We start from the raw sequence: 12,033 nt of genomic DNA, 5'->3' as shown, positions 1-12,033 counted from the left end.
ACACACACCAGACTGTGTTAACCTTTGTCTAACACACTCCAGCCTGTGTTAATTTGTGTCTAACACATTCTAGCCTGAGTTACCCTGTGTCCAACACTTTGCAGCCTGTGTTACCCTGTGTCTAACACACTCCAGCCTGTGTTATTCTGTGTCTAACATATTCCAGCCTATGTTACCCTGTGTCTAACACAATCCAGCCTGTGTTACCATGTGTCTAACACATTCCAGCCTATGTTACCCTTTGTCCAACAAATTCAAGCCTGTGTCAAGCTGTGTCTAACAAACTCCAGCCTGTGTTACCCTGTGTCTAAAACATTCCAGCCGGACTTATCCTGTGTCTAACACATTCCAGCCTGAGTTACCCTGTGTTTAACACAATCCAGCCTGTGTTTCCCTATGTCTAACACACTGCAGCCTTTGTTACCCTGTGTATAACAAACTCCAGTGTGTGTTACCCTGTGTCTAACACACTCCAGCTTGTGTTACCCAATGACTAACACACTCCAGCCTTTGTTAGTTTGTGTCTAATACACTCCAGCCTGTGTTACCCTTTGTCTAACAAACTCTAGCCTGTGTTACCCTGTGTCTAATACACTCCAGCCTGTGTTGACCTGAGTCTAACATAAGCCAGCATGTGTTACCCTTTGTCTAACACACTCTGGCCTTTGTTACCCTTTGTCTAAAACACTCCAGTGTGTGTTACCCTGTGTCTAACACACTCCGGCTTGTGTTACCCAATGACTAACACACTCCAGCCTTTGTTAGTTTGTGTCTAATACACTCCAGCCTGTGTTACCCTTTGTCTAACAAACTCTAGCCTGTGTTACCCTGTGTCTAATACACTCCAGCCTGTGTTGACCTGAGTCTAACATAAGCCAGCATGTGTTACCCTTTGTCTAACACACTCCGGCCTTTGTTACCCTTTGTCTAAAACACTCCAGGATGTGTTACCCTGTGTCTAACACATTCCAGATTGAGTTACCCTGTGTCTAACACATTCCAGCCTGAATTACCCTGTGTCTAACACATTCCAGCCTGTGTTAACCTGTATCTAACACATTCCAGCCTGTGCTAACCTGTGACAAACACATTCCAGCCTGTGTTAACCAGTGTCCAACACTTTCCAGCCTGAGTTGCCCTGTGTCCAAAACACTCCAGACTGTGTTACCCTGTGTCTCACACATTCCAGCCTGTGTTACCCTGTATCTAACACATTCCAGCCTGTGTTACCCTGTGTCTCACACACTCCAGCCTGTGTTACCCTCTGTCCAACACATTCCAGCCTGTGTTACCCTTGTCTAACTCACTCAAGCCTGTTTTAGTTTGTGTCTAACACATTCCCGACTATGTTACCCTTTGTCTGACACACTCCAGCCGGTGTTACCCTGTGTCTAACACACTCCAGCCTGTGTTACCCTGTGTCTAACACATTCTAGCCTGTGTTACCCTGTGTTAACAGATTCCAGCCTATTTTACCCTTTGTCCAACACACTCCATCCTGTGTTACCCTGTGTCTAACACACTCCAGCCTGTGTTACTCTGTGTCTAACACATTCCAGCCTGAGTTACCCTGTGTCTAACACATTCCAGCCTGAGTTAACCTGTGTCTAACGCATTCCAGCCTGTGTTACCCAGTGTCTAATACATTCCAGCATGCGCTTCCCTGTGTCTTACTCACTCAAGCCTGTTTTAGTTTGTGTCTAACACATTCCCGACTATGTTACCCTGTGTCTGACACACTCCAGCAGGTGTTACACTGTGTCTAACTCACTCCAGCCTGTGTTACCCTGTGTCTAACACATTCTAGCCTGTGTTATCTGTGTCTAACACACTGCAGCCTGTGTTGACCTGTGTCTAACATACGCCAGCGTGTGTTACCCTTTGTCTAACACACTCCAGCCTTTGTTACCCTGTGTCTAACACACTCCAGGATGTGTTACCCTGTGTCTAACACATTCCAGCCTGAGTTACCCTGTGTCCAACACATTCCAGCCTGTGTTACCCTGCGTATAACACACTCCAGCCTGTGTTACCTTGTGTCTAACACAATCCACCCTGAGTTACCTTGTATCTAACACATTCCAGCCTGTGCTAACCTGTGTATAACACATTCCAGCCTGTGTTAACCTGTGTCCAACACTTTCCAGCCTGAGTTGCCCTGTGTCCAAAACACTCCAGCCTGTGTTACCCTGTGTCGCACACACTCCAGCCTGTGTTACCCTGTGTCTAACACACTCCAGCCTGTGTTACCTTGTGTCTAACACACTCCAGGCTGTGTTACCCTCTGTCCAACACACTCCAGCCTGTGTTACCCTTTGTCTAACTCACTCAAGCCTGTGTTAGTTTGTGTCTAACACTTTCCCGACTATGTTACCCTTTGTCTGACACACTCCAGCCGGTGTTACCCTGTGTCTAACACAATCCAGCCTGTGTTACTCTGTGTCTAACACATTCCAGCCTGAGTTAACCTGTGTCTAACGCATTCCAGCCTGTGTTACCCAGTGTCTAACACACTCCAGCCTGTGTTACCCTGTGTCTCACACACTCCAGCCTGTGTTACCCTGTGTCTAACACACTCCAGCCTGTGTTACCCTCTGTCCAACACACTCCAGCCTGTGTTACCCTGTGTCTAACAAACCCCAGTCTCTGTTAGATTGTTTATAACACATTCTAGCCTGAGTTAGCCTGTGGCCAACTCATTCCAGCCTGAGTTACCCTATGACTAACACACTCCAGCCTCTGTTACCTTGTGTCTAACACAATCCAGCCTGTGTCACCCAGTGTCTAACACCCTCCAGGCTCTGTTACCCTGTGTCAAACACACACCAGCCTGTGTTACCCTTTGTCTAACACACTCCAGCCTGTGTTAATTTGTGTCTAACACATTCTAGCCTGAGTTACCCTGTGTCCAACACTTTGCAGCCTGTGTTACCCTGTGTCTAACACACTCTAGCCTGTGTTATTCTGTGTCTAACATATTCCAGCCTATGTTACCCTGTGTCTAACACACTCCATCCTGTGTTACCATGTGTCTAACACATTCCAGCCTATGTTACCCTTTGTCCAACAAATTCAAGCCTGTGTCAAGCTGTGTCTAACAAACTCCAGCCTGTGTTACCCTGTGTCTAAAACATTCCAGCCTGTGTTAACCTGTGTCCAACACTTTCCAGCCTGAGTTACCCTGTGTCCAAAACACTCCAGCCTGTGTTACCTTGTGTCTAACACACTCCAGGCTGTGTTACCCTCTGTCCAACACACTCCAGCCTGTGTTACCCTGTGTCTAACTCACTCAAGCCTGTTTTAGTTTGTGTCTAACACATTCCCGACTATGTTACCCTTTGTCTGACACACTCCAGCCGGTGTTACCTTGTGAAAACACACTCCAGCCTGTGTTACCCTGTGTCTAACACATTCTAGCCTGTGTTACCCTGTGTTAACAGATTTCAGCCTATGTTACCCTTTGTCCAACACACTCCATCCTGTGTTACCCTGTGTCTAACACATTCCAGCCTGAGTTACCCTGTGTCTAACACATTCCAGCCTATGTTAACCTGTGTCTAACGCATTCCAGCCTGTGTTACCCAGTGTCTAACACATTCCAGCCTGCGCTACCCTGTGTCTAACTCACTCATGCCTGTTTTAGTTTGTGTCTAACACATGCCCGACTATGTTACCCTGTGTCTAACACACTCCAGCAGGTGTTACACTGTGTCTAACACACTCCAGCCTGTGTTACCCTGTGTCTAACACATTCTAGCCTGTGTTACCCTGTGTCTAGCACACTGCAGCCTGTGTTGACCTGTGTCTAACATACGCCAGCGTGTGTTACCCTTTGTCTAACACACTCCAGCCTTTGTTACCCTGTGTATAACACATTCCATCCTGTGTTACCCTGTGTCCAACACTTTCCAGCCTGAGTTGCCCTGTGTCCAAAACACTCCAGCCTGTGTTACCCTGTGTCTCACACACTCCAGCCTCTGTTACCCTGTGTCTTACACAGTCCAGGCTGTGTTACCCTCTGTCCAACACACTCCAGCTTGTGTTACTCTGTGTCTAACTCACTCAAGCCTGTTTTTTTTTGTGTCTAACACATTCCCGACTATGTTACCCTTTGTCTGACACACTCCAGCCGGTGTTGCCCTGTGTCTAACACACTCCAGCCTGTGTTACTCTGTGTCTAACACATTTTAGCCTGTGTTACCCTGTGTTAACATATTCCAGCCTATGTTACCCTTTTTCCAACAGTCTCCATCCTGTGTTACCCTGTGTCTAACACACTCCAGCCTTTGTTACTCTGTGTCTAACACATTACAGCCTGAGTTACCATGTGTCTAACACATTCCAGCCTGAGTTAACCTGTGTCTAACGCATTCCAGCCTGTGTTACCCTGTGTCTAACACATTCCAGCCTGCGCTACCCTGTGTCTAACTCACTCAAGCCTGTTTTAGTTTGTGTCTAACACATTCCCGACTATGTTTCCCTGTGTCTGACACACTCCAGCAGGTGTTACACTGTGTCTAACACACTCCAGCCTGTGTTAACCTGTGTCTAACACATTCTAGCTTGTGTTACCCTGTGTCTAACACACTGCAGGCTGTGTTGACCTGTGTCTAACATACGCCAGCGTGTGTTACCCTTTGTGTAACACACTCCAGCCTTTGTTACCCTGTGTCTAACACACTCCAGGATGTGCTACCCTGTGTCTAACACATTCCAGTTTGTGTTACCATGTGTCTAACACATTCCAGCCTGAGTTACCCTGTGTCTAACACATTCCAGCCTGTGTTACCCTGTGTATAACACACTCCAGCCTGTGTTACCTTGTGTCTAACACATTCCAGCCTGTGCTAACCTGTGCATAACACCTTCCAGCCTGTGTTAACCTGTGTCCAATACTTTCCAGCCTGAGTTGTCCTGTGTCCAAAACACTCCAGCCTGTGTTACCCTGTGTCTCACACACTCCAGGCTGTGTTACCCTGTGTCTAACACACTCCAGGCTCTGTTACCCTCTGTCCAACACACTCCAGCCTGTGTTACCCTTTGTCTAACTCACTCAAGCCTGTTTTAGTTTGTGTCTAACACATTCCCGACTATGTTACCCTTTGTCTGACACACTCCAGCCGGTGTTACCCTGTGTCTAGCACACTCCAGCCTGTGTTACCCTGTGTCTGAAACATTCTAGCCTGTGTTACCCTGTGTTAACAGATTTCAGCCTTTGTTACCCTTTGTCCAACACACTCCATCCTGTGTTACCCTGTGTCTAACACACTCCAGTTTGAGTTACCCTGTGGCTAACGCATTCCAGCCTGTGCTACACGGTGTCTAACACATTCCAGCCTGCGCTACCCTGTGTCTAACACTCTCCCGCCTTTGTTACCCTGTGTCTAACACAATCCAGCCTGTGTTGCTCTGTGTCTAACATATGACAGCCTGTGTTACACTTTGTCTTATACACTCCAGCCTGTGTTACCCTTTGTCTAACACACTCCAGCCTGTGTTGCCCTGTGTCCAACATACGCCAGCCTGAGATACCCTGTGTCCAACACACTCTAGCCTGTGCTAGCCTGTGTCTAACACACTGCAGCCTGTGTTAGTCTCCGTCTAACACACTCTAGCCTGTGTTAGTCTGTGTCTAACAAACTCCAGCCTGTGTTACCCTGTGTCTAACACATTCCAGCCTGATTTACCCTGTGTCCAACACAATCCAGCCTGTGTTACCCTATGTCTAACACACCCCAGCCTTTGTTACCCTGTGTATAACAAACTCCAACGTGTGTTACCCTGTGTCTAACACACTCCAGCCTGTGTTACCCTGTGTCTAACACATTCCAGCCTGAGTTACCCTCTGTCTAACACATTCCAGCCTGAGTTTCCCTGTGTCCAACACACTGCAGCCTGTTAGTTTGTATCTAACACACTCCAGCCTGTGATGGTCTGTGTGTAACACACTTCAGCCTGAGTTACGCTGTATCTGACACGGTCCAGCCTGTGTTAACCTGTGTCTAACATACTCCAGCCTGTGTTACCCTGTGTCCAACACAATCCAGCCTGTGTTACCCTGTGTCTAACACACTCCAGCCTGTGTTAGTTTGTGTCTAACAAATTCCAGCCCGAGTTACCCGGTGTCCAACACACACCAGCCTTTGTTAACTTGTGTATAATACACTCCAGCCTGTGTTTGTTTGTGTCTAACACATTCCAGCCTGAGTTACCCTGTATCCAACAATCTCCAGCCTGTGTTACCTGTATCTAACATTCTCCAGCCTGTGTTAGTCTGTGTCTAAAACATTCCATCCTGTGTTAATCTGTGTCGAACACACTCGAGCCTGTGCTACCCTGTGACTAACAGACTCCAGCCTGTGTTACCCTGAATCTAACACACTGCAGCCTGTATTACTTTATGTCTAACACACTCCTGCCTGTGTCGCCCTTTGTCTAAAATACGCCAGCATGTGTTACCCCTTGTCTAACATACTCCAGCCTGAGTTATTTTCTGTCTAGCACATTCCAGCCTGAGTTACCCTGTGTTCAAAACTCTCCAGCCTGTGTTATCATGTGTCTAACACACTCCAGCCTGTGTTAGACTGTGTCTAACACACTCCAGCGTGTGTTACCATGTATCTAACACACCAGCCTGTGTTACACTGTGTCTAACACACTCCAGCCTGTGTTAGTTGGTGTCCAACACATTCCAGCCTGTGTTTCCCTGTGTCCAACACACTCCAGCCTGTGTTACCCCATGGCTAACACACTCCAGCCTGTGTTACCCTGTGTCCAACACACTCCAGCCTGAATAACCCTTTGTCTAACACATTCCAGCCTGTGTTACCCTGTGTCTCACACACTCCAGCCTGTGTTACCTTGTGTCTAACACCATCCACCCTGAGTTACCTTGTATCTAACACATTCCAGCCTGTGCTAACCTATGTCTAACACATTCCAGCCTGTGTTAACCTGTGTCCAACACTTTCCAGCCTGAGTTGCCCTGTGTCCAATACACTCCAGCCTGTGTTACCCTGTGTCTTACTCACTCAAGCCTATTTTAGTTTGTGTCTAACACGTTCCCGACTATGTTACCCTTTTTCTGACACACTCCAGCCAGTGTTACCCTGTGTCTAACACACTCCAGCCTGTGTTACCCTGTGTCTAACACATTCTAGCCTGTGTTACCCTGTGTTAACAGATTCCAGCCTATGTTACCCTTTGTCCAACACACTCCATCCTGTGTTACCCTGTGTCTAACACACTCCAGCCTATGTTACTCTGTGTCTAACACATTCCAGGCTGAGTTAACCTGTTTCTAACGCATTCCAGCCTGTGTTGCTCTATGTCTAACATATGACAGCCTGTTTTACACTTTGTCTAATACACTCCAGCCTGTGTTACCCTTTGTCTAACACACTCCAGCCTGTGTTGCCCTGTGTCCAACATACGCCAGCCTGATATACCCTGTGTCCAACACTCCCTAGCCTGTGCTAGCCTGTGTCTAACACACTGCAGCCTGTGTTAGTCTCCGTCTAACACGCTCTAGCCTGTGTTAGTCTGTGTCTAACACACTCCAGCCTGTGTTACACTGTGTCTAACACACTCCAGACTGTGTTAGTTGGTGTCCAACACATTCCAGCCTGAGTTTCCCTGTGTCCAACACACTCCAGCCTGTGTTACCCTGTGTCTAACACATTCCAGCCTGAATTACCCTGTGTCTAACACATTCCAGCCTGTGTTACCCTGTGTCTAACACATTCCAGCCTGAATTACCCTGTGTCTAACACATTCCAGCCTGTGTTACCCTGTGTATAACACACTCCAGCCTGTGTTACCCTGTGTCTAACACATTCCAGCCTGTGCTAACCTGTATCTAACACATTCCAGCCTGTTTTAACCTGTGTCCAACACTTTCCAGCCTGAGTTGCCCTGTGTCCAAAACACTCCAGCCTGTGTTACCCTGTGTCTCACACACTCCAGGCTGTGTTACCCTCTGTCCAAAACAATCCAGCCTGTGTTACCCTCTGTCTAACTCACTCAAGCCTGTTTTAGTTTGTGTCTAACACATTCCCGACTATGTTACCCTTTGTCTGACACACTCCAGCTGGTGTTACCCTGTGTCTAACACACTCCAGCCTGTGTTACCCTGTGTCTAACACACTCCAACCTATGTTACCCTGTGTCTAACACACTCCAGCCTGTGTTACCCTGTGTCTAACACATTCTAGCCTGTGTTACCCTGTGTTAACAGATTCCAGCCTATGTTACCCTTTGTCCAACACACTCCATCCTGTGTTACTCTGTGTCTAACACACTCCAGCCTGTGTTACTCTGTGTCTAACACATTCCAGCCTGAGTTACCCTGTGTCTAACACATTCCAGCCTGAGTTAACCTGTGTCTAACGCATTCCAGCCTGTGTTGCTCTGTGTCTAACATATGACAGCCTGTGTTACACTTTGTCTAATACACTCCAGCCTTTGTTACCCTTTGTCTAACACACTCCAGCCTGTGTTGCCCTGTGTCCAACATACGCCAGCCTGAGATACCCTGTGTCCAACACACTCTAGACAGTGCTAGCCTGTGTCTAACACACTGCAGCCTGTTTTAGTCTCCGTCTAACACACTCTAGCCTGTGTTAGTCTGTGTCTAACAAACTGCAGCCTGTGTTACCCTGTGTCTAACACATTCCAGCCTGATTTACCCTGTGTCCAACACAAACCAGCCTGTGTTACCCTATGTCTAACACATTCCAGCCTGTGTTACCCTTTGTCCAACAAATTCAAGCCTGTGTCAAGCTGTGTCTAACAAACTCCAGCCTGTGTTACCCTGTGTCTAACACATTCCAGCCTGTGTTACCCTGTTTTTAATGCACTCCAGCCTGTGTTAGTTTGTGTCCAACACATTCCAGCCTGAGTTACGCTGTGTCTAACACTTTCCAGCCTGTGTTAACTTGTGTCCAACACACTCCAGCCTCTGTTACTCTGTGTCTAACACATTCCAGCCTGTGTTACCCTGTGTCTAATACATTCCAGTTTGAGTTACCCTGTGTCTAACACATTCCAGCCTGCGCTACCCTGTGTCTAACACTCTCCCGCCTTTGTTACCCTGTGTCTATCACAATACAGCCTGTGTTGCTCTGTGTCTAACATATGACAGCCTGTGTTACACTTTGTCTAACACACTCCAGCCTGTGTTGCCCTGTGTCCAACATACGCCAGCCTGAGATACCCTGTGTCCAACACACTCTAGCCTGTGCTAGCCTGTGTCTAACACACTTCAGCCTGAGTTAGTCTCCGTCTAACACACTCTAGCCTGTGTTAGTCTGTGTCTAACAAACCCCAGCCTGTGTTACCCTGTGTCTAACACATTCCAGCCTGATTTACCCTGTGTCCAACACAAACCAGCCTGTGTTACCCTATGTCTAACACACCCCAGCCTTTGTTACCCTGTGTATAACAAACTCCAGCGTGTGTTACCCTGTGCGTAACACACTCCAGCCTGTGTTACCCTGTGTCTAACACACTCCAGCCTGTGTTACCCTGTGTCTAACACATTCCAGCCTGAGTTACCCTCTGTCTAACACATTCCAGCCTGAGTTTCCCTGTGTCCAACACACTCCAGCCTGTGTTAGTCTGTGTCTAACACACTCCATCCTGTGTTAGTCTGTGTCGAACACACTCGAGCCTGTGCTACCCTGTGACTAACAGACTCCAGCCTGTGTTACCCTGAATCTAACAAACTGCAGCCTGTGTTACTTTATTTCTAACACACTCCTGCCTGTGTCGCTCTTTGTCTAACATACACCAGCATGTGTTACCCTTTGTCTAACATACTCCAGCCTGAGTTATTTTCTGTCTAACACATTCCAGCCTGAGTTACCCTGTGTTCAACACTCTCCAGCCTGTGTTATCATGTGTCTAACACACTCCAGCCTGTGTTAGACTGCATCTAAAACACTCCAGCCTGTGTTAGTCTGTGTCTAACACACTCCAGCCTGTGTTACCATGTAGCTAACACACTCCAGCCTGTGTTACACTGTGTCTAACACATTCCAGCCTGTGTTAGTTTTTGTCCAACACATTCCAGCCTGAGTTTCCCTGTGTCCAACACACTCCAGCCTGTGTTACCCTGTGTCTAACACATTCCAGCCTGAATTACCCTGTGTCTAACACATTCCAGCCTGTGTTACCCTGTGTATAACACACTCCAGCCTGTGTTACCTTGTGTCTAACACAATCCACCCTGAGTTAACTTGTATCTAACACCTTCCAGCCTGTGCTAACCTGTGTCTAACACATTCCAGCCTGTGTTAACCTGTGTCCAACACTTTCCAGCCTGAGTTGCCCTGTGTCCAAAACACTCCATCCTGTGTTACCCTGTGTCTCACACACTCCAGCCTGTGTTACCCTTTGTCTAACACACTCCAGCCTGTGTTACCCTGTGTCTAACACACTCCAGCCTGTGTTACCCTCTGTCCAACACACTCCAGCCAGTGTTACCCTGTGTCTAACTCACTCAAGCCTGTTTTAGTTTGTGTCTAACACATTCCCGACTATGTTACCCTTTGTCTGACACACTCCAGCCTGTGTTGCCCTGTGTCCAACATACGCCAGCCTGAGATACCCTGTGTCCAACACACTCTAGCCTGTGCTAGCCTGTGTCTAACACACTGCAGCCTGTGTTAGTCTCCGTCTAACACACTCTAGCCTGTGTTAGTCTGTGTCTAACAAACTCCAGCCTGTGTTACCCTGTGTCCAACACACTCCAGCCTGTGTTACCCCGTGGGTAACACACTCCAGCCTGTGTTACCCTGTGTCTAACACATTCCAGCCTGAATTACCCTGTGTCTAACACATTCCAGCCTGTGTTACCCTGTGTATAACACACTCCAGCCTGTGTTACCTTGTGTCTAACACAATCCACCCTGAGTTACCTTGTATCTAACACATTCCAGCCTGTGCTAACCTGTGTCTAACACATTCCAGCCTGTGTTAACCTGTGTCCAACACTTTCCAGCCTGAGTTGCCCTGTGTCCAAAACACTCCATCCTGTGTTACCCTGTGTCTCACACACTCCAGCCTGTGTTACCCTTTGTCTAACACACTCCAGCCTGTGTTACCCTGTGTCTAACACACTCCAGCCTGTGTTACCCTCTGTCCAACACACTCCAGCCTGTGTTACCCTCTGTCCAACACACTCCAGCCAGTGTTACCCTGTGTCTAACTCACTCAAGCCTGTTTTAGTTTGTGTCTAACACATTCCCGACTATGTTACCCTTTGTCTGACACACTCCAGCCTGTGTTGCCCTGTGTCCAACATACGCCAGCCTGAGATACCCTGTGTCCAACACACTCTAGCCTGTGCTAGCCTGTGTCTAACACACTGCAGCCTGTGTTAGTCTCCGTCTAACACACTCTAGCCTGTGTTAGTCTGTGTCTAACAAACTCCAGCCTGTGTTACCCTGTGTCTAACACATTCCAGCCTGATTTACCCTGTGTCCAACACAATCCAGCCTGTGTTACCCTATGTCTAACACACCCCAGCCTTTGTTACCCTGTGTATAACAAACTCCAAAGTGTGTTACCCTGTGTCTAACACACTCCAGCCTTTGTTACCCTGTGTCTAACACATTCCAGCCTGTGTTACCCTCTGTCTAACACATTCCAGCCTGAGTTTCCCTGTGTCCAACACACTCCAGCCTGTTAGTTTGTAGCTAACACACTCCAGCCTGTGATGGTCTGTGTGTAACACACTTCAGCCTGAGTTACGCTGTATCTAACACGGTCCAGCCTGTGTTAACCTGTGTCTAACATACTCCAGCCTGTGTTACCCTGTGTCCAACACAATCCAGCCTGTGTTACCCTGTGTCTAACACACTCCAGCCTGTGTTAGTTTGTGTCTAACAAATTCCAGCCCGAGTTACCCGGTGTCCAACACACACCAGCCTTTGTTAACTTGTGTATAATACACTCCAGCCTGTGTTTGTTTGTGTCTAACACATTCCAGCCTGAGTTACACTGTATCCAACACTCTCCAGCCTGTGTTAC

The sequence above is a fragment of the Carcharodon carcharias genome, chromosome 31, assembly GCF_017639515.1.
Source record: "Carcharodon carcharias isolate sCarCar2 chromosome 31, sCarCar2.pri, whole genome shotgun sequence".
NCBI classification, from domain to species: domain Eukaryota; kingdom Metazoa; phylum Chordata; class Chondrichthyes; order Lamniformes; family Lamnidae; genus Carcharodon; species Carcharodon carcharias.
This window is presented reverse-complemented; position numbering follows the sequence as displayed.